Below are 24,249 nucleotides of genomic sequence, written 5' to 3'. Positions count from 1 at the left end.
ACTACCTTGTTCTGTATTGGCCATGCCTCACCGGTGGTAACACGCGGTAATAAAAGAGGCACTCTTGTGATTTGGCACCCTATGATGATCCCCGACTACCATCATTCTAACTGACTTTAGTGTGGGATTTAACCCTAGCCTTAATGTAGAACGGTCCTGCATATGCCTGCTTCTCTTCTGTCTTATAATCTTGCTGTCTTTTAGTGAGAGCTGTCATGGAGTAGAACAGGACATTTATATTATAAGTGCTTACTATTGGCTTTGACATGGCTTCATGTCATCTTGTTTCCTGACTTTGACTATTGACTTTGACATGGTCTCATGTCATCTTGCTTTCTGACTTTGCCTTGCTTCTGCGTGCACAGAATTATGAGTCCTTACTATTGGCTTTGACATGGCCTCATGTCTAACTTTGCCTTGCTCCTGCCTACACAGCAGTGCTTGCGATTCATAATTCAAGGTCTTTCTGCTCCTCACTTGTTTTTGGCACCTCACTGACCAGAGTGAACTGGATATTATCTGTGGAATGTACAAACTCTGTCTCAGAGTCAAGATACAGGGGCTTGGCCAGCCACTGTCTTGGTCTTGACGAAGACTGGTACAGCCTGCTTGGTTTTTTCCAATGAGAAAGGGGCAGGGTTTTCTAGAAACTTCACCTCACATTGAAAAATGATATTTAAGCTGGAAGCTGGAAGCTTTTGTAGGTCAGATGTAAGTTTACCACCGAATAGACGTATTGCTGTGGAAGGTCATGGAACTTGAGTCCTGACTGACACTCCTACCTGGGCTGTTGAAAGGGCTTCCCCAGCTAAAGAGCGGGCAAGGATGTTGCAGAATCCTAACCACACTCTCTCTCTCTCTCTTTCTCTCTCTTATATATTTTCTACTCTTTGCCATCTGTATATATATTGCATTCTATTTCATTTGTTCAATTAATTATTCATTTTACATCTGAGAATCTGCATTTACTGATATATTTGGCTTACTTTTTGTTTAACATTGCTTTAATCAATAGTTTTCTTTGAGTCGGCCATAATTGATATGTTCGACCTGTCTTTTTAAAATGTTGCATTAATAAACTTGTGTGTGTTATTTTAAATGAACCAGAATTTGTTTTTCTTGCCTTGCCTAAAGGGAGTGCTGTGTTCTTTCCTCATCTTTAGGGAGTGCTTTTCAAAGTGTATTTTTAAAGGTACAGTGGTATATGTACCTCCCAGAAAGGGAGTGCAGGTGTTGGGTGTGTTCTTTTAGTGAAAAGCCAGAATCATTACATCTTGGCATCATTCTCACAGGATTTGAATGTTGATTTTAAAGGGCAAAAAATATGTTTTCTAGGATATCAAAAGCAGATTCTCAGATACCAACTGAAATTCCTGGATGGGAGGTAGTCCCATATAGTACATTAGGAAGTGAGAATTGGAGTGTGTGGTTAGCTGACGCTGAGCCAGCGCAAGTGCTTGCGTGTTTGCAAAAAGTACCTGTGAGAAAGGGAGAGGAACTCTCTACATTAGGAAGAATAGGTTGGATCCTTTTAAATGCTTATCGTCTCATACATGACAAATATGTTCCGTTGCAAAGTGAATGTGAGAAATTAGAGAAAAAGTTTGTTGAAGCCAGAAATACCTCTACCATGTTAACCTGTCAGAATAAATTATTGCAAGATAAGCTGGAAACTTACCAGACTGTATCAGAAAAGGTTGTAGTTAGTATTGCACAATACAAGTATAAGAAAAGGAGAGGAAGGGTTAACAAGAGAAAAGTACATTTAGCTATTTCTAAGGTTGGAATAGACTGGGACCCTGAAACGTGGGATGGAAATATTTGGGATTCCTCTGAGTTTTCAGACTCTGGTGGAGAGTGTGATAAACTTGACGAGCGTAGCCAGGCTGACAAGCAGAGTGAGTTAAGGAAATGCAAAGTGATTCAGGCGCAGCCCATATATCGTTGAAAAATCCAAGGTGGTCCTAATTATCCACAGGGAGTTGCGATGGACTCTATGGAAGATTTTACTCAGCAGGAGATTAATGACATTTCAGACAGATTCCGACAGAGACCCAGAGAGTCTCTGCTTACGTGGATGGTTAGGTCGTTTGATCTGGGTGCTGCTGGTGTAATATTAGATCACGGAGATGAAGTGAAATTCTGTACGCTTAGTTCTGATTCTACAGTGCAGGAGCAGTTTAGGAACTACAGTGACAATAATCAAATCAGCTTTTTGCATTTGGCAGTGATTGGATGTAGTCATAAATACCCAACAGAGTCAGACTGGCCAAAGAATGACAAACCTTGGTATACATTGAGAGATGCTATACAGAGGCTTAAGGAGGAGGTGATGAAAACTGCTATTTTTCTGGACAATGCTCATAGGTTGATGGATGGGCTGTTGAATGCGTCTGTGCGAAATAGACTAATTCGTACAGCTCCCCCTGCATATAAACAAGTGATGATGACTTTGCCAATCAATCAAACTGGTAACACTTTGGGGCTGGTGGTTGAGGAAGTGTGTGAGTTTGGAGAGTTGGGGGACTGGATAAAGACTGAAAGAGCTTCCAGGTCTGAGACTCATACAGACAATAACAGGCTGTCTAGAAGAGATATATTTATGGCTTTGTTAAAAGATGGTGTGCAGAAAGAAAAGGTAGATGGAATAGAGACTAAAAGTCTATGGGAAATGTACCGAAAAAGAGGTTTGGATAAGAAGGAAGGAAGCAGGAGAGTGAATAAGCAAAATAAAACGCAAAGACAGTCAGATGAGGGTGAGAGCGAGGAGCAGAGGAAAGAGGGGGAGAGACCTGCCACTTTAATATATGGAAATCCCAGAAAGTTTAAAGGACAGTATTTCACAATCACAGGCTTAGGTGGTAAAGAGACACCAGCAGTGCAAACAAAGGTTCAAATGAAAATAGGGAGAATACCAAAAAGAGAATACACTATATTGATTGTGCCCCTCTCTGAACATATTATTGGAATTGATATTTTGAAGGGAATTACTTTATTTGGAGGATTTGTACTATCAATTTGGATCAAAGAAGTACATTTCAGTTGGCGCTGTAAGGATGAGTCACTTGAAAATTCCCCCAGTGAAGGTGCCTCAGGCTACTAAGGTAATTCATTTGAAACAGTACAGAATTCCAGTAGGGCATGAAGAGATCAGTGCAACCATACAGGACTTGATAGAGGCAGGGGTGGTGACCCCAATCACTACCGCTTGGAATAACTCCATGTGGCCTGTGCGCAAAAGTGATAATACTTGGCGCATGACAGTTGATTATCGTGAATTGAATAAGCATACACCACCTTTAACTGCTACTGTCCCAGACACTGTTACTTTAATTGAGAAAATACAGAAGCACCCTGGGACTTGGTATGCGACTGTTGACATTGCCAATGCTTTCTCTTCAATACTAATTGCCCCTGAATGTCAAGAGCAATTCAGTTTCTCATGGGATGGTAGACAAATGACATTTAAAAATTTACCACAACGGTATTTGCATAGTCCCATGATCTGTCACTGGCTGGTGGCAGAGCATTTAGATGAGGTGTCAGTTATTTCTGGAGTACAGCTTTGTCATTACATTGATGATGTGATGATACAGGGAAAGACACAAGAACAAGTGCAGACAAAGTTAGACAGGATTGTGGAGCATTTGCAGAGCAAGGGATTGGAGATAAATCCCGCCAAACTACAAGGACCCTCTCAGAGTGTGAAGTTTTAGGGTATTCAGTGGCATCAGGGACACAGAGAGGTGGTGCCTCAAGTGAAACAAAAGATCAGAGAATTTGCAGTGCCCAGAAACAGAAAGGAAGCACAGAGGTTCAATGGTTTGTTTGGTTCTTGGAGACAGCACATCCCTCACTTGAGTCAGATTTTGGCCCTATTGTACAAAGTTACGCAAAAGAAAAATGCATTTGAATGGGGATAGCAACAGCAGATTGCATTTGAATTGGCAAAAGAGGCTATTCAGTACGCTTTGGATTTGTGGCCAGTGCGGGAGGGGGATGTGGAGCTGAATGTGAGAGTACAAGGACCATATGCTAATTGGAGTTTAGGGCAGAAGCAGGGAACAACGAAAGTACCATTAGGGTTTTGGACAAAGAAATTGCAAGATGCTGGAGAGAGGTACACCCCCTTTAAGAAATAGTTGCTTGCATGCTATTGGGCTCTGGTGGATATTGAGCAATTGACTATATGGCATGATTTGATTTGAGACCTGAAATTCCAATAATGCAGTAGGTGATGAACTCCCCCAAGACTCACAGAATTGGACATGCACAGGAAGCCAGCATAATCAAATGAAAGGTGTATATACAGGATAGGGCCCCAGTAGGTCCCAAAGGCACCACGGTGTTACATGAGCAGGTGGCGCAGGCGCCAATGGAAGAGACAGCGGTATTGCATGATGTACCTGAAATGCAGGAGTCTCCTTTAAAGTGGGGTAAGCCATTTAGTGAATTGTCCGTGGAGGACAAGAAGCATGTGTGGTTTACTGATGGGGCAGCCAGGTATGTATGGGCTAAGAGGCACTGGAAGGCGGTGTCATACGATCCTGTGATCCAGAAATTGTTGACCACTATTGGAGAAGGAAAGTGTAGTCAGTTTGCAGAACTATATGCTGTGTATCAAGCTTTGAAACAAGAATTGCCAGGAACATGTCATATTTACACTGATTCATGCTCCACTGCCAATGGGTTAGAAACTTGACTTCCCACGTGGCATGCTCATAATTGGATGATAAATGCAAAGGAAGTGTGGGGCAAGGAATTGTGGAAAAAGATTTGGACCTTGTTGACACAAAGTACAGTTACCGTGTATCACATAGATGCCCATTGCTCCACCGACTCACTTGACCGCTAGTTTAATTCCCTCACAGATGAAAACGCTAAGATTTCAGAGGCCGAGGTGGCAACGCAGGATTCTGACCTGGTTGGGATTGCGAATTCGGCACATCAGAAATGCGTACACTTTGGAGAACAGATTACTAGCAGGTGGTCCGAGAATAGAGGGATACACATTCCCCTAGATTTGATTAAAATTGTGATTTTGCAGTGTCCTGTTTGTCAGCATGCCCGACATAGATCAGTCCCACAGATAGTGAGAGGACAGCGAGGTAGAGGAAAATTACCAGCGCAGATTTGGCAGATAGATTTCATCGGGCCTCTGCCAACTAGTCGAGGATGTCAATATGTGTGCACGGCTGTGGATACATACTCTGGATATTTGATAGCGTTTCCATGTAAACGTCCTACTCAGGTGAATACATTGAAAACATTAGACTTGCTGATTTTGTATTATGGAATTCCATTACAGATCCAAAGTGACAATGGGTCTAATTTCAAAGGCAGATTGGTGCAGGAATATTGTGTATAACACAATATTGAATGGATTTTTCATGTCCCATACTACCCACAGGCTGCGGGTTTGATTGAGCGCATGAATGGATTGTTGAAAGATCAATTGAGAAAGCTGTCTAACGGCTCTTTTAAAAACTGGAGAGATCATTTGAGTGAAGCCTTACAGGTTGTGAATAATAGACCTTTAGCAAATGCAGAGACTCTTTTAATGCGAATGTTAACTCCAGCCTTGCAGATTCAGCCACATGTGACCACCAATACCATTCTTTACTAGGAGACAGCTCCTGGAGCTTTGGCTCCATACCGGGCGACAACGGAGGCTGCAGGTCTTGACCTGCATGCATTGAAACTGTACAGACTGAAACCAAGAGATATTACACTCATTGAGATGGGAGTGGGAATTCAGATACCCCCAGAGCACTTTGGTTTGATTGCCCCTCAATCTGTATTGGCTCTAAAGGGCATCCAAGTGCTGGAAGGAGTTATTGATGCAGACTATCAAGGTGAAATCAAAGTCATCCTACTTAACAGTGGTGATGCAAATCTGATCATACAATCTGGAGACAGAGTTGCTCAAATGGTGATTATGCCGGTGTACAGAGGGGTAGTTAAGAAGGGGACTGCCCCAGCCCTCCTTACCGTATGTGGGGAAGGAGGGTTTGGCTCTACTGATAAGAACCCAGGAGCCAAAATGTGGGTAGAGTCTCAAAATAGTACCCCGAACAGGCGGAAATCATTGCAACAGGAAAGGACAATGTCCTATTGATTATGAAACCAAGGCAGGAAAAATGGGAACATGTGCCTGCTGACAAATGTTACTTGAGAGAATGAGTAATACCTGTTTTGTTTCTGTTCTTTTAGATCACAGTATTGCGTGTCTGTGCTCTGCTTGTGCTCGTTGGAGTCCTTTTGGGCGTGTGCATGTGGGGCCGGGGAGGACGAGGAGCCCCTTACCCCGAAGTGGGCAGTCGACCGCGCAGATTGACAGCGCTGCTGACTCGACCTGATAATGTGTGGTCTTACCTCGCACAGACAGTCCTCAATAGATCGTACTTCTGCATGTCCAACATGAAGAGCACCATGGATATCGTTTCCATGTGCCTCGTAGCAATGCCTACCCCTGTTGAACTGCTTTTGCAACTCTTTAATGTCACAAATGCAGACCGGGCAGTGGAGGAACATGACGTGAACTCTCATCTCTCACCATATGAATTCTGCCGGTTTTGTCCAGACACTGCTGAAGCAGATTGGAAGAACATGACACAAGTGGTCATGTTTAACATTACGGAAGCCGACCTCTGTTACAATTTAACTTGCGACCCTACTCTCATTGGTAAATGTGCTCAAATTCGACTTGACGGAAATAGATCCACTATGTCTTGGCAGGAAGAAGTTTTATATCAACATAGACATGACAATGTTTGTGCAAATGTGCAAAACAACATGGTGAGCAAAAATGTGTTATCTGCTGCCAGTCATTTCAGGCATGTCAAGTTGCCTGTGGGGTGGTTATTCTCATGTGGGAATGTGACATATACATATATTCCAGCGAACATCACAGGAGGGCCATGTGCCTTTGCTAGATTAGGTCTGATGATGTTTCCATTAGATCCAGCATCACATGCTCAGAATACGAGAGAAGCTGTTCAGCTTAGTGAACATTGTGACTCTGAAGTTCACTTGTTATCCAAATCTGAATATATTAGTTTAGCTGCTGCATTAGTAGGAATTCCAGGCCTAGCCATTTATAACTCTAGAACTATTAGTAGATTGGCAAGTTTAATGGTGAAAAATATTATTGGCAGAGTGGGCTAAAGAACGGTGATGGATCAAACCCAGATCTGTTGACTGGGTGTGAGTGTTTGATTGGTTCTGATGCTCCGTCCATCACCACCCCCTTTTGTACCGCTTTGTTCGCCATAAGTTGGCAGGGTATGCTCAGACGTGAGTCCCTTGCTCACTTTGCCACTGAATTCAAGCAAGCCTGGCTGAAGACGGCTGAAATGCCAGAAACCGGTCCTAGGAAGCTTGTTTCCGGTCCAGGGAAGGCATGGCTTGGCAGTTCGGGCTGGACTGTTCCCATGAGGCACAGGGTCAGACTGATTTGCATATGGCCATGTCTGAACTGGGGTGGCAGAGTGGGCTAAAGAACAGTGATGGATCAAACCCAGATCTGTTGACTGGGTGTGAGTGTTTGATTGGTTCTGATGCTCCGTCCATCACCACCCCCTTTTGTACCGCTTTGTTCGCCATAAGTTGGCAGGGTATGCTCAGACGTGAGTCCCTTGCTCACTTTGCCACTGAATTCAAGCAAGCCTGGCTGAAGACGGCTGAAATGCCAGAAACCGGTCCTAGGAAGCTTGTTTCCGGTCCAGGGAAGGCATGGCTTGGCAGTTCGGGCTGGACTGTTCCCATGAGGCACAGGGTCAGACTGATTTGCATATGGCCATGTCTGAACTGGGGTGGCAGAGTGGGCTAAAGAACGGTGATGGATCAAACCCAGATCTGTTGACTGGGTGTGAGTGTTTGATTGGTTCTGATGATCCGTCCATCACCACCCCCTTTTGTACCGCTTTGTTCGCCATAAGTCGGCAGGGTATGCGCAGACGTGAGTCCCTTGCTCACTTTGCCACTGAATTCAAGCAAGCCTGGCTGAAGACGGCTGAAATGCCAGAAACCGGTCCTAGGAAGCTTGTTTCCGGTCCAGGGAAGGCATGGCTTGGCAGTTCGGGCTGGACTGTTCCCATGAGGCACAGGGTCAGACTGATTTGCATATGGCCATGTCTGAACTGGGGTGGCATAGTGGGCTAAAGAACGGTGATGGATCAAACCCAGATCTGTTGACTGGGTGTGAGTGTTTGATTGGTTCTGATGCTCCGTCCATCACCACCCCCTTTTGTACCGCTTTGTTCGCCATAAGTTGGCAGGGTATGCTCAGACGTGAGTCCCTTGCTCACTTTGCCACTGAATTCAAGCAAGCCTGGCTGAAGATGGCTGAAATGCCAGAAACCGGTCCTAGGAAGCTTGTTTCCGGTCCAGGGAAGGCATGGCTTGGCAGTTTGGGCTGGACTGTTCCCATGAGGCACAGGGTCAGACTGATTTGCATATGGCCATGTCTGAACTGGGGTGGCAGAGTGGGCTAAAGAACGGTGATGGATCAAACCCAGATCTGTTGACTGGGTGTGAGTGTTTGATTGGTTCTGATGCTCCGTCCATCACCACCCCCTTTTGTACCGAAAAATATTAATCATACATCAATTGCTTTAGCAGAATTATTATTAGATGTACGGGGTGCTAGAAAAGCCATATTACAGAACAGAGCCGCAATTGATTATATACTGCTGAAACATGATCATGGATGCTCAGATTACGAGGGAATGTGTTGCTTTAATCTGTCAGATCATTCTAAATCAATCCAATCCCACATTGATGCTTTACACAGATTAGCCAAAGAAGTCAAGCAGAATGTGGAACAGGGATGGTGGGATTGGTTGTTTGGGTGGTTATCAGATTTTGCTAAACTTCGCTCGGTTCTAGGTGTGATAGCAGTAGCAATATGTGTCTTGGTATCATTCTGTTGTTGTATTCAGTGTGTGCCTAATCTTTTATCTATGCTTCGTCCCCAAGTGGTTGACTTTAGACCGATGTATTATAGTAGTCCTTAGTCAAGGGATGGGCCGTTATGAGTGGGGGAAAGATATATTGACCATCGACTCCGTTTTACATAACTGACTCCATTTTATGCTATTCCTACGTACCTTTATGATTTTGTGATTTTTCAGTTCAGCACGAGTTACTGCTTCAACATGTATTTTGGAAATGCAGTTTTTTTACTAGTAGTGGTGTCTTTAGTTGAGAGATTTTGTTTTTGATATATGTGTATGATGATAGTCGAGGGTCATGGGGTGCAATGTAATAAAAGAGGCGCTCTTGTGATTTGGCACCCTATGATGACCCCCGACTACCATCATTCTAACTGACTTTAGCGTGTTATTTTACCCTAGCCTTAATGTAGAATGGTCCTGCATATGCCTGCTTCTCTTTTGTCTTATAATCTTGCTGTCTTTAAGTGAGAGCTGTCATGGAGTAGAACAGTACATTTATATTATAAGTGCTTACTATTGGCTTTGACATGGCTTCATCTCATCTTGTTTCCTGACTTTGACTGTTGGCTTTGACATGGTCTCATGTCATCTTGCGTTCTGACTTTGCCTTGCTTCTGCGTGCACAGAATTATGAGTCCTTACTATTGGCTTTGACATGGCCTCATGTCTAACTTTGCCTTGCTCCTACCTACACAGCAGAGCTTGCGATTAATAATTCAAGGTCTTTCTGCTCCTCACTTGTTTTTGGCACCTCACTGACCAGAGTGAACTGGATATTATCTGTGGAATGTACAAACTCTATCTCAGAGTCAAAATACAGAGGCTTGGCCAGCCACTGTCTTGGCCTTGACGCAGACTGGTACAGCCTGCTCGTTTTTGTCCAATGAGAAAGGAGCAGGGTTTTCTAGAAACTTTGCCTCACGTTGAATAATGATATTTAAGCTGGAAGCTTTCGTAGGTCAGGTGGAAGTTCACCACAGAATAGACGTATTGCTGTGGAAGGTGATGGAACTTGAGTCTTGACTGACACTCCTATCTGGGCTGTTGAAAGGGCTTCCCCAGCTAAAGAGCGGGCAAGGATGTTGCAGAATCAGTCGGTGAGGTGTTCCTAACCACTCTCTCTCTCTCTCTCTCTCTCTCTCTCTCTCTCTCTCGTATATATTTTCTAATCTTTGCCATCTGCATATATTTTGCATTCTATTTCAAATGTTCATTTATTCATTTAACATCTGAGAATCTGCATTTACTGATATATTTGGCTTACTTTTTTTTTAACATTGCATTAATCAATAGTTTTCTTTGAGTCTGCCATAATTGATATGTTCGGCCTGTCTTTTTAAAATCTTGCATTAATAAACTTGTGTGTTATTTTAAATGCACCAGAATTTGTTTGCCTTGCCTTGCCTAAAGGGAGCGCTGTGTTCTTTCCTCATCTTTAGGAAGTGCTGTTCAACGTGTATTTTTTAAGGTGCAGTGATATATTTACCTCCCAGAAAGGGAGTGCAGGGGTTGGGTGTGTTCTTTTAGTGAAAACCAGATTCATTACACACGCCTTGAGCTCACTGTCATCCTGACGTCTCTAAACAGCGTGCAATCTTAGAGAATAAAGTCCAATGATCATATTATGCTAAATAGTTCACCTAAAAAGCAAACGAGAAGCAAAAAGTACCCGTAATGCAATAATACCATGAAACTATAAAGGACATTGTTGAAACGTTGCCTAGAGACTAAACATTACATTTCACATTTTAGTAACATTTAACACAGTTGCAGACACAAACATTATATTTTACACATTGGTGGTGCAGGTTTACACGGGAAAGGAGAGGGTTTTTTAAGGATAAATAACTCTGCTTGTTTTAAAGGCAGAGGAATCACAACAGTTTCTATTAATATACATGCTGGTGCGAAGGCTCACCGTTGATTGTAGCATTTATGCTTAATGAGTGTATTTGTTTAACAGTATATTTTTCTGCTGAAGTCACAACACTGAAGTTCAAGAATTATGCTTGATGACGGTTTTTCTCTGAAACCAGGTATTTACGGGTTTTATCTCTTCATAGGAGCTGATTGTTCCAAAGAGAACGCATAAACAGCGTGCAGCAGTGTGATTTGCACGAAGAAAAAGGGAACTTTAACAGAAACAAAGAACTTTTTTGGGACTGTTGACCTATGATTGGTTGTTCACAAAATTGTGGTTTCATAGTTTTTCTGGGAACATTAATTTATTTTTGTTTGATACTAAAAGGACTGCTGTTTTGAAGTCATGTAATAAAAGCAAAGGAAGTAAAGCATAATCTGCGCCTCTGAGCCATTAATAGAAAGCTAGGATTTTTTTCATTGTCTATCACAGAGTGCAAGAACTTTGGCAGGGATTGCAGTTTAGCTATAACTGCCGTACATAAACAGTCCAGTAAAGGCACCTGAGATTTAATGTCTATGCAGCAACATGCGTCAGAAGGCTCACTTTCTTATCCACTTCTGTGATAGCTGTTGCTGTTGCCTGCAGAAAGTCCACTTGAACCTCCATTTTATGTGAGCATTGAGAGAGGTCAGCAATGACTAATTCTAGTGATTTATTCATATTGCGCTAGCAAATGAACGGAAAAAGGCTGCTAGCTGGCTAAAGCTTTGTCTGTGGTCTAGTGAAAAGGCAGGGTTTGCATATTGATTGCTTGGGTCTCTTGGGGTCTCATCTCAGACCTCCTAAAGAGATAAAGGGACTAGTTAGCAATGATCAAGGAAGATCTTTTTTGGATGCTGTTGCAATATTTTTAGATGAAGGGATTACATTTGAGGGAGGCTCAAATGCCACTCTGAGCCCTCTCTGTTTCTCTAAAGCACAACTTTTATAATTTCAATATTTCTACTCATAATCCATGAGTGCTGCAACAATGGGCTGGTGGGTTGTAGCGGAAGCAAACCATTTGTTTATATAATGCCTGTGCATTATTCATTAACATGTGAACCTGGATGGTAATTTCCTCTACCAGCTTACAATTTTGCACAAAGTGACCAGTGTTCCCTCATATTGCGATTTGTGGATAGTTTATTTCTGGCAGCTCTATAGGTCATGTTTGCATGATGGCCCATGCTCTTGTGGGTGCGTGGAACCCCTAAATTGAACACCTCAAAAATTACATCTCAACAACACAACCACTGGTGAATGAAACAGAGATAGTGTTAAAGGTCAATTTCATGAGGCAATGTGTCACCAAGATAAGGCACCATACAGCTTATCAAAAATACAGTTGATTGAGTAAGCACAAACTCAAAGATTAGAACATTTAGGAAGATGTAATACTAAAATTCAAAAAGTATGGTACAGAAATCATAAATGCATAAAGTCATTACCATAAAGGCTATCAGAGATAGGTCAAAATAGGTGCAAATTTTGGAAATTTGAATTACCAAATGAGCAGCAAAATCAGTGAGACTTCAGACAGCATCCCTTGTAGCATCAGAAAGTCTTCTGGCTCACCCCCCCCCCCCCCCCAATTTGAGGGTTCATAGAGGAAATCTTCTTGTAGAATAGAATGAAAACTGCAGATTCATCATGGTATGAGCCTAAGAATTACTATTTTAGGGGCGCTAGAGAGCCCGAGGCAAGATGGCCGCACGTTGGTGCTGTTCTGCCGGCCAGGTGAAATAATCTGACAATAATCCGTTCATCCTGTTTCAAAATATGAGAAATATGGCACATGAGGAGTCCGAGCAGTGAAGTACGCATTCAAAACCAAAGATTTTGGAAAACCGGCACATGAAAGACGCAGTTTAGCCTCGGCAGTCACACGAACAGCGAGCGAAGAGAGGCAAACCCAGGCCTGGCTGTTACAAAGCAATTCTGGCCAGCTACAGTGCTTAATTTGTAAAATATTAAGTGCCAGGGCTCTGACCAGGCGGCCACTGCAGCTTGCACCATCCATCGCCCTTGTCATCGTTGCCAAAACACCTACTAACCATCTCTCTCGCATGTAAATGCGACAGTTCAGATTATTCCAGGTCCCCAAAGCTAAAGGAATGTCTGGGAAGGCAGGTATTAGTAATTGTTTAATGTATTTTGTTCCCTAAACAGCTCTTATACTTCTCCCCTCTAAATTACATGAGCAGCGCCACCTTGTGGCAGACTGCCCTAAGTGTGGTGTTGACAATTAGGTGCCGGTGCCAGCACCGGAAACCAATTAAGTGCTGGTGCTCAGCACCGGAAAGCTCCGGCTCAAATTAAGCACTGGCAGCTAGAAAGGTCCCATCACACTTGGCGAGGCCATGTGGTGTGCAAGCAGGGCCGTGTCTGTAGTGTGACAAAGTGCGGACGCCGGGAGCGGTACCTGCGCCCATCCCAGCAGGGCGAGAGGAGGATCGCGGTTGGCGTAGGCGGGTTGAGCTACTGTGCAGGCAAGTTGGGAGGGCCGTGAACTCCATAACGAAGATGCAGGAAGTAAAGACGGTAAGTGAAGACTACCCACCCATGCATAAGATGCAACCAGTAAGTTAGCTATATACAGGCCGGACTGGCCGTAGCGGCACCGGGTAATTCCCTGGTGCACCGCAGGGGTGGGGGCCGTTTTTGGGCCCCTGGGGGCCGTTTTTGTTATAGGGCAGTTTCGGCCCTGTAACAAAATCGGTCGAAAACCGGCCCTGGCAAAGAGCTCGGCGGCACTCCCAAGCCCCGGGGGGGGGGGGGGGGGGGGCGGCCGAGCACTTTGCCAGGGCCGGTTTTGGTTCTCAGTCCGGCCCTGGCTATATACACGTATAGACAGAAAGCAATCCGTAAGCGTAGCAATCAGGCTTGTGTAAAGTTAATGCGACCTCAGCTGAAGCAGCTGAGTGTCCCAAGGCCTGCGAGCGCTCCAGCGCTCCTGTGGGTGGGTAAAATAACGAACCAGAATCATAGTAGGCCTCAAGAGCAACGGATAGCAGGTGCGACTAGAACAGAAAAACTGTCAGATTAAACGGAAAACAGCATTGAGGATAAATGGACGCTGGTCAATAAACAGCAGACTTAATGAAGGCCTACAAGCTTATAACGTCCTGAATAAAAGCCAAGAAGATCAAGAAAGGCCTCAACTAAAGCAACCGCCTAAGAAAGGAGCAACACCAGATCAGTGTGAAACTGTGGGCATAGCGCGTCTGACGCACACTCGGCTCTAGAGATCAGCGGTAAGAAAGACCTATAAACATAGGGAAAGTCAAACAAGTATTGGCATAGCCAATAGGTCTCGCCTTTGGGACCTTATAAGCGTTTAGCCAGAGATATTGACTTTGCCTATGTCTTTAAGCTGTGCTGTACAGAAGTCTGCAGCATGCTGAAAAGTTACAATAAAGAAGTGTCAGAAGCATTTTTGTTACCTTATATATGACCACAAAATCCAATTTACTGCCTGTTGAGGGACGCCTGGGAAGCGGATTTGCGCCAAACTTGCCTGCAGAAACTTTTCGAGGTCGCGCTGCTGGTGGGAGCTCCTCCTTGATCGACGGAGTGTCCAATAGCTCCCAGCGTGCGCTAGACCCCACTCTAGTTGGCTGCCTGCACCGGGGGACTGCGAGGACCAGAAGCCTTTGCTTCCATCACCTGGTGCCTCTTCCCCCGGCGGTAACGCCCATCACCTGCTGTTCTCTATTTATCCTTCGTGACACCCGCTTCGCGGGTGCCACTCACAAAATCCAATTTACTGCCTGTTGAGGGACGCCTGGGAAGCGGATTTGCGCCAAACTTGCCTGCAGAAACTTTTCGAGGTCGCGCTGCTGGTGGGAGCTCCTCCTTGATCGACGGAGTGTCCAATAGCTCCCAGCGTGCGCTAGACCCCACTCTAGTTGGCTGCCTGCACCGGGGGACTGCGAGGACCAGAAGCCTTTGCTTCCATCACCTGGTGCCTCTTCCCCCGGCGGTAACGCCCATCACCTGCTGTTCTCTATTTATCCTTCGTGACACCCGCTTCGCGGGTGCCACTCACAAAATCCAATTTACTGCCTGTTGAGGGACGCCTGGGAAGCGGATTTGCGCCAAACTTGCCTGCAGAAACTTTTCGAGGTCGCGCTGCTGGTGGGAGCTCCTCCTTGATCGACGGAGTGTCCAATAGCTCCCAGCGTGCGCTAGACCCCACTCTAGTTGGCTGCCTGCACCGGGGGACTGCGAGGACCAGAAGCCTTTGCTTCCATCACCTGGTGCCTCTTCCCCCGGCGGTAACGCCCTCTTACTCCCCCTTTAAATTAAACCATACTTCACGCAACGCGGGACGCGCGCGAGGAGAAGCGCGAGGCGAAGCCCGGGCCAAGGGCGGGCCCGTTTCAGCCCGTTACAGACTGTGCAGGACTGGACTGGGCCACGGTATTTCTATTTTTGTCTTCATGTCTATATTTTTCTCCGTTTTCTTGCTGTCCTGTGTGGTCATAAATTAGTGGGAACTCATATTCTAGTTGTAACAGTGACACCAGTTCTGCTTGCGACCCACAAGTTATTGCCCCTGTGACGCAGAGTGCTTAATCATAATCATGTCCAGAGTCACTAGAAGCAAAAAAACAGACAAAACCACCGATATAACGGGTCCACTTGACCTATTTCTACACAAGGCCAATGCAGCCATTGACAACACTATCCAACTGATAGATCGACGGGTGTCTCACGAATTAGAGATGGCCAGAAAAAGATCGTCTATGGGCCCGCTGGCCTCAGCACAAACCCCTATACAAAAGGGGTCGATTATACCCCTGCTGAATCAAACAAGTGCACTAGTTCACACAGTTTCAAACACTGTGGATTTGTCAGCAACACAGTTGTCACTAGGTTCCGATTCTGATTCTAGGGAGGATCTGGAAAAAACACCAGATTTACAATCCCTACATAATTATGAAACGGCCACAGAACTAAACATCACGGGGGCTAGGGAGGGCGCCATACATAAGAGGTTAAATAAGGGGGCGAACCCACATGTGCATCTATTAGTTCCACCAAATGGTGGGATTCCTAGCAACCTGAATATAGACAGCAACAACACCGTACTGTTGCAAACACCATCACCAACCAATAGTGTGATTCTAAATACGCCCCCACGGAACATCACGCCACTGGAGAACCTTGATACACTAGGCGCAGTAGGGGGCATACAAAAACCTTGTACCTCATGTGTGACACTACACGACTTTCTCACAAACAGCATGGGGGAACTGTTAAAATACCATCTGAAACCCCTGGAGAAAAGCCTAAGGGTAATTGAAAAACAACTCGCCAAACTAAATACTCCTGCATTTATGCAGAAGTCACTTAGTACCTTAGACATGGGCGAGGGGAAGATCAAACAACCAAGTAAATTGGCCAAATCGGCTAAACCAATTCAACCATCTACAACACCAGCCGCTTGCCCAAAGTCCTGTGGACCAGATAAAGTAGGGAACATCCTGACCACCAAAAACGTCAAACAGAATCCACAAAATATTCCTAAACCCCAAACTGCAGAGGGAATGGGCCAACTCGTCACCACTAGCGATAACGCACAACCCACCCCAGCTCTAGTAGCCCTAAATACTCAGCTAGCAAACCTAAAGGAGAATACACAAAAACTCCAGAAATCTCAGCCCTCTCAAGCACAGGGGAAACAGAGGACGGGATTTAGACCTAGACGGCCATTCCATCTCCCACCTGAGGCCACCCCGTTCACTGTTGTCCTAACAGGGGTCTCAGAACTAATAGAGGGAGCGGATGAGTCCCAGTGGTCACTGAGAAACAAAGTTCTGCAATGGCTTAGCCAAAATAGACCTATACAGCCATCGCATTATAACAGAATTAACTCAGTTAGAAGAGTGTTTTGGATCGGGGAAACTAAAAAAAGCTTACAGGGTGACTGCGTTATAGTCAACTGTGACGATCCTGCTATGGCTGACTATATCTCTTCCTGGCCAGCACTTGAAAAAAGGGGGGGGGTGGATGTACAGCGCCTTTCCTATTTTTATCCTCCGTTAAATACCCCGAATTATGAAAATAAAACTGGATGGGAGGATGCTCAGGACTGGCCTTGGACACAGGTGGGGTACACTAATAGAAACAGAAATAGGAATAACAATAATAATGGATGGAATAGAGGCTGGAATTCCCGCCCCTGGTACCATAGTAGAGGCAACTCAAATTTCGACTACTGGGAGGGGGTTCCCATGAGGAACAGATTTGACTGTCTAGACATGGTCGATTGACCAATAAAGGTCACCACAGGGGTTTTAGAAGTCACTGCTCCCCTACATAAGATCCATGACGTCCCTTCCCTTTTAGAAGTCACTGCTCCCCTACATAAGATCCATGACGTCCCTTCCCTAGTAGAAAATACTAACCCCGTGATGCCAGAGATTACACTAGTGCAAGACTCGTCTGGAGGTAACCGACTAAGCCAGCAGTTAACAGAAAATTCCAGCAGGTTACGGACTGAGAACGGAACTGGGACAATAACTGAAATTATTAACATAAAACCATATCTGAGTACAGTAGATAGGACCAAGACCCAACTCGATAATGAGATCGAAGCCTTGCAAGAGGGCATGGTCTCACAACTTAGGCAGGAAGAACCCTGCCTCATCACTGAGGGGTTTCATCTGCTTAAGATATCTTCCTGGAATATTGCTGGGCTTGCGAAAAAAGCGCGTGACCAGCTATTTTTAACTTTCATGGAAAAGCAGGATATAGTCTGCCTACAGGAGTGTTGGGACCCATATGAGACATCAGTAGAGGGTTTTAGTACTTTCTACGTTCCCCCGATCCAGGGTAACCGAGGCAGGGGTTCGGGGGGACTTTGTATTTTTACCTCTAACCTCTGTAACATAGAACAGAACATGTACGAGGCAAATGGGCCAAAAGCAGGTGTAGGGAGTTCACTACTAGGATTGTCTTTTAAATTAAATGGGCGCTCCTTTTTTCTGATAAACCTTTATAATAATATGCCAAAAGTAGAGGTAAAAACTCTAATAGCGGAACTGGATTCATTGCTAACCAAAGGCGGTCAGGTGGCAGACTGCTTAATCATAGCAGGGGATTTTAATTGTCATTTATGTCCCTATAGCCAAACAAAAAAATGTGGCATTTTTGACTCACAAGGGGATCCCACCACACATTTTGAACATTCCCTAGCGGGAAATCTGCTAAATCAATTCATGCATGAATGGGATTTGGCTTTTGCAAATGAACTTTGCCAGCCACCCGTAGTGTTTCAAACAACCTTTTTTGGTCATGGGGCAGGTACTGTAATAGACTTCATCCTGGTCTCAAATAGGAACCAAGGTTGGGTGGGTGGGTTTGAAACGGAGGGCCTAGCAATAAGTGACCATTTTCCCATTAGCACTTCCCTTAAATTAGGGAAACGGGGCACGCAAAAAATAACCACCACGGATATATTGCATGGCCGTTCAGTGGCACTGGCCAGGAAAAATGGCTATGCCATTAAATGGGCAAAAATTGAACCCACGAATTTTCTGAAAGATCTACTACTGAAAGAAACTAGTCAATTTAACACCTGCCTGGAACCAAGCATTAACCCAGAACAAATAATACAGGCATTTGATGAGATTAAAGCAGAAATAAACGCCAAGCTAACTAAAAAATTAAAGGCAAGGGAGGAAACGAGAACATATGGCTGGTTTAACCGAGCCTGCACAAGTGCCCACAAAACACTTTTACAGGCTTTAAAGACTATACCCAGGGATAGCAGACAAGTCAAGGAGGCTAGACAAGCTTATAAGCTGACTCTCCTGACAAGAAAGAAAGAACTCAAAAATGCAGCTTGGGAAGCCTTGATAAAGGCAAGTGCACTAAGGGATAATACGTCCTTCTGGAAAGAGGTAAATGCCCCCTTTTTTCTAGATAGGAAGGTAGATTCCATGGAAATTGGCATAGCTGAAGATGTCTGGGTCAAGCATTTTACTGCTCTTTATAAGAAAGACTTACTTATGTCGACCTCACAAGAGGAGTTGGCTGAGGGGAGGGAGATCCTTTTACAACCACAGGGAAATTTCCCACTAAAAGTAATGTTCACCCCTGCAGACCTGGAACAAGCGATTTCCCAGAGTGCAAGCCTAAAAGCTCCAGGGCCTGACGGTGTACCCATTGACCTATTTAAAGGGAATGTAGATCTCTGGGCTCCCTTACTGGCAAATGTTCTAAATGCTTATACCAATTTGGGTTTCCCTAAAACATGGAAGGAAGCGATAGTCATTCCAATATTTAAAAAAGGAGATAGACAAGACCCAAAATGTTATCGCCCAATTTCTCTGTTAGATAATTTAATGAAGGTTGCTGGCAGGGTGTTACTAACCAAACTACAAACCTGGTCCAAGACTAACGGGATACTTTCAAAATTCCAATATGGTTTTAAGTCGGGGGTGGGAACCATAGAGCAGGGTTTAAACCTGTCCCTTATAATAAACAAATATATTGGATCAAAAAAAGGGAACTTGTTCCTGACATTTGTCGATTTAACTTCGGCTTTCGATTGTCTGGATCATGGAACCCTGTGGAAAACCCTGACTAATATGGGGATAGATAAAAACATCCTAACTTTTATCCAGGAACTTTACAGAGATGCAGGAGCTACGGTGAGATATGGCAAAAATGGCGAACAAACCAGAAAATTCCCAATTGCAAAGGGCGTTCGCCAGGGTTGCATCCTTGCACCGTTTTTATTTAATTTGTATATAAACGAGGTAGCAGACTCGATGAATGACCTGGAGGTGGATTACCCCAAGATAAACGGACTCGCAGTCCCGTTATTGCTATACGCTGATGATGCGGTGATTATGGCCCGCACTCAGCGGGGACTCCAAAAGGCACTAACAGGCTTTGCAACTTTCATGAGCTCTAGAGGCCTTATAATAAATGTGGGGAAAACTTTCACGATGTCATGTACAACGAGAAAAAAAGTACCAGACTGCAAAACCTTTGTTAATAATTCAAAGATAGCGATGTCGAAAACTTTTTCCTATTTGGGTATCATTTTTAATAATAGGGGGACATGGTCTGCCGCGGTTACCTCCCGAAACCTGGCTTTTGCCCGCGCAATAGGGGCGGTTAAGCAATTTGCTAAAAAACTGGGCGGGAAACCGGTAGACACACTACTTAAGATCTATGCAGCTAAATGTGTGTCCACAGCTGTTTATGGGGCGGGGATTTGGGGACTTGCAGATAGTTCCGAAATTCAAAGGGTGGAGAATGCCTTCCTGAGGTACCTCTTAGGAGTCCCGCGTTCCACATCTACTACTATCTGCCACAACGAACTGGATAGATTTCACATTAGTGACATTATAAAGATAGCGCCAGTGATGTTGTGGCATAAGATCTGGACATGCGAGGACACAACCTTTAATAGGGAGGTAATTCAGGATTGCCTGCAGCAAGGAAATGGCGCTAAACAACCTTGGCTAGCCTACGTTAAAAAACTCTTGAACTCCATCGGCAACCCAGAACTCTTTTCAGACCCAATATCATGCGCCCAAATCCCCAAAAAAGCACTAAAAGAGACGTGTCTTGGCCTATTGGAGGAGAGGAGATACTATTTAGATGGGAATAAATCTACCATTATAGCCCACCGCCAGATTTTGCACGAACATGGTTTACATCCTTATCTAGCGCCAAATATCTCCCCTTACCATAGAATGCTGTTGGCTCGTCTGAGGACAGACTGTTTTTTCAGGTTAATAACGTTCCCTACACCGAATGATTGGTCAGTGAAAATGATTAATTGCCCGTGTGACGGAATAGCCACCCAGTCTAACATACATTGCATATTGTTCTGCAAGTACTATCAATGGGGTAGGAAAAAACATCTATTGCCTCTGTTAAAACTGTGGGGCCTGAGAAGCTGTAAAGCAGCTCTCCACAGATTGTATCTGCTTCAAGACGAATGTACTATTGGAGTGATGATAAAATTTCTGTCGTTTATTATAAAATGTAGAGGGTCTATGAGAAGTGATTAGAAGGTTGAGGGTTTGTAGAAGTATTATTTTGTGCCTAATAACATCATATAATACATAAATATGTCATATTTACCTCGACCCTTCTATCACCTTTTAGTATGTAAATAACACTGTTTTAACCGTATTTTTGTAATGTTTGCTTATATGGTGTTTTGTCAAATACCGAATAAAGCTATCTTTGAATTGAAAATTGAATATATGACCAAGAAAGCATTATGTACAACTGAGTGACCATTATTAAAAAAGTATTAACAATAAATAATGTCTTTAGTTTTTTTGTCCTTTCAACGCAGGCAACTTCTATCTGCCTGTCCCAATGGTTGCTTTTTATGATTTTTATTTTGTTATGGGGGGCATAAATAACAGGAGGGTGAAGGTTGGGAAATAGTACCTGTATAACAGTCAGTGACAGAGTCAGTCACTTAGTCAGTCAGTGAGAGAGTCAGTTAGTTAGTCAGTGAGAGAGAGAGTGAGAGTAATTCAGCCAGTCAGAATCAGTGAGAGAGTCAGTGAGAGAGTCAGTCGGTCAGTGAGAGAGTCAGTCAGTCAGTCAGTGAGCGAGAGAGTCAGTCAGTAAGTCAGTGAGAGAGAGTGAGAGAGTCAGCCAGTGAGAGAGTCAGTGAGAGAGAAAGAGTCAGTCAATGAGAGAGAGAGAGAGAGAGAGAGAGAGACAGTCAGTGAGAAAGAGAGAGTCAGTCAGTGAGAGAGAGAGTCAGACAGTGAGAGAGTCAGAGAGTCAGACAGTGAGAGAGTCAGTCAGTCAGTGAGAGAGCCAGTCAGTTAGTGAGAGAGTCAGTCAGTCAGTGAGAGAGAGAGCGAGTCAGTCAGTTAGTTAGTCAGTCAGTTAGAGAGTGAGAGAGTCAGTGAGTGAGTGAGTGAGTAAGTCAGTCAGTCAGTGAGAGAGAGAGGGAGAGAGTCAGTCAGTCAGTCAGTGAGAGAGGGAGAGAGTCAGTCAGTCAGTCAGTGAGAGAGAGATTGAGAGAGTCAGTCAGTGAGAGAGACAGTGAGTGAGAGAGTCAGTCAGTGAGAGAGAGAGAGTCAGTCAGTGAGAGAGTCAGTCAGTCAGTCAGTCAGTGAAAGTCAGTCAGTCAGTCAGTGAGAGAGAGTGAGAGAGTGAGAGAGTCAGTCAGTCAGAGAATCAGTGAGAGTCAGTCAGTCAGTTTGTGAGATAGTGAGAGAGTCAGTCAGTCAGTGAGAGAGCGATTGTAAGAGAGTAGGATCTGCACTTATGTTGCCCCCACTTTTTTCTGATGTATACACTGGTTTCTGGCTATAGTCTGGCTGGGTCCCTGCTAATCAGGGCCCCAGTCTCTCTGTTCTCTCTAAACGACTTGGTGTGCATATTTGATGCACTAGTGATTGGATACTGTGGTACCTTATGAGCCACTAGTATATGGTACCTTAGGTACCTAGGGCATAGGCACTTCACAGGCCTACCAGGGGCTGCAGCATGTATTATGCCACCCCTGGGAAGCATTCTCAATCTGACTCCACAGGCCTGCTACTGCAGCCTGGGTGAGGTAGTGTTAGCACTCCTCACACAGATATAGGTTTCTCTATCTCACCATACACACACATATAAACCTATCAGCCACCCCTATGGCAGGCCCTATCAATCCTAAGGGCAGGGTGCTCGGTTTACAATGTGAGGGGGTGCCTCTGCATGAGCAGGGCCCCTCTGCAGCTACCAGAGTCTATTCTCTATGGCTGTTTGTGAATGCGGAAAAACCATATACTTTTAAGTGCATTATAAATGCTAACTTTGGAATGACTGCATCAAAACATGTCGTGTTTGGTGTCAAACAACTTGGAATCATACCCCCACATCAGTCCTAGAGGGGATGACATGTACCCACTGTAGTAAAAGGACAGAAATCTGAAAGAGCCCTGGTATCACAAAATGGATGCCACCAGCACAGACACTGGGCTGCCCTCCTGCTGCTGACTGAAACTCGCAGTGGAGGAGGCCCAAAAATAGGCATCCTGTCACAGGGAGGTGTCACCACCTTCCAGACAGGATTTTGTGTATTGGAGCTGGGTGGGTGCACTTCTAGAGTGCTTTGAAGTCTTGCACTGGGGGAGCAGTAGGCTCCTCTGTGCATATGCCAGCTCAAACCGGTTCAGGGGCTACCTGTCCCTGCTCTGGCGTGAAACTGGACAAAGGGAAGTGGGTGTAACCACCGCCTACCCTGACCCTCCCAGAGGAGTGGTCCTAGAGCTAGTCCCTCCCCTATCTTCAGTATAAGATAGCATAGACAGATAACCCTGGACGACGCTCTACAAACAACAATCCTGGCCCTTCGATGTTCCACTACCTTTGGAAGACAGAAGATTCTCCCTTGGAGTCAAGGAGTGACTCCCCTGCTTGGCAGGCACCAAAAACCTTAATCAACGGTCGCAAACTTTCCCGCTCCCGCTGGAGTTCAAAGTCCCTGCAGCCCTGAAAGTAGATTTCCTGACTTTTCAACGTCATTGTGAGTCCCCAGCAGAGCTGAGGTGAGTGGACTCCACGAGTGATGAGGAACAGTAATACACAGGTACTGTACACTATTGTCAAGTGCAACCCCTTCACGACAATCTATGAACTTGTGCATTGGACCATTTGTGGCCCAAGCCTCCAGCAGGTTTTGCAGTGAAATTCAGAGGCCTACCCCATCCAGAGTGACCGTGGGCTCCTGTGAAGCATTTCCTCATGAGGCATCTCGCAATCCCTTGCCCATTGGTTTGTGGGTCCCCCAAAGATTTTCTTATCAACTAAAAGGGCTCCTCTGGTTGCTTCAGGCCTGCTCTCACTCACCCTTGCTGGGTGAGTCTCTCAGACCTCGCTGGTCTGCAACTCTGACCTTCTTTGATTTCCACAAGACTTGCAGTTGCCAAGGCTTGTTGGCTCCAATCCGGTTGCCGACACCGCAGTCAGCTGCAGTCGTTGTGGTACACTCAGAATCCAGCTGCTGGTCATCATCGATCTCTCCTGGACCTCGTGAGCGAAGAGCCAATACACCATCGATGACCTGAAATCACCCAACATCTGTGGTCATCCATCTTCCTGGCCACCGGTCACTGGCAAGTGACTTTGAACACTGTCCCTTCAATTTTCAGGTCATCTGCATCTCGAATCCACCCTTGGATTCCACCGGACACTTCTTCAGTCGACGCAAGCAGCAAATCTTCTTTGGTCTCCATAGAAAACAGCGACGCGACCCGACACCAAAAGACACCTATGTACCCGGCTTCCCTGGGTGAGGTAACTCGTGCACTCCGGTGTCCTAGTGTGTGTTGACCCGTGGCTGTGTTCACACACTGCATGCATCTCCCGTGGGTCTGTTACTTACCTGCTTTAACTGCA

General features: G+C 45.0%; 1 protein-coding gene across 3 annotated transcripts in view; it reads left to right on the top strand.

The window, feature by feature from the left end:
* Positions 1-24,249, top strand: part of SEBOX (SEBOX homeobox) — a 293,980-nt gene that overhangs the window by 180,942 nt on the left and 88,789 nt on the right. Inside the window, exon 2 of one of the 3 annotated variants that reach the window (XR_014980014.1) lies at positions 11,021-11,164. The exons of the other annotated variants lie outside the window; for them this stretch is intronic. The gene's annotated coding sequence lies outside the window, so the exon portion shown is untranslated. Of the gene's footprint in view, positions 1-11,020; positions 11,165-24,249 lie in introns of those variants that run through there. 3 annotated transcript variants of the gene reach the window in all.

The sequence above is a fragment of the Triturus cristatus genome, chromosome 3_2, assembly GCF_964204655.1.
Source record: "Triturus cristatus chromosome 3_2, aTriCri1.1, whole genome shotgun sequence".
Classification (NCBI taxonomy): Eukaryota; Metazoa; Chordata; class Amphibia; order Caudata; family Salamandridae; genus Triturus; species Triturus cristatus.
This window is presented reverse-complemented; position numbering and strand designations above follow the sequence as displayed.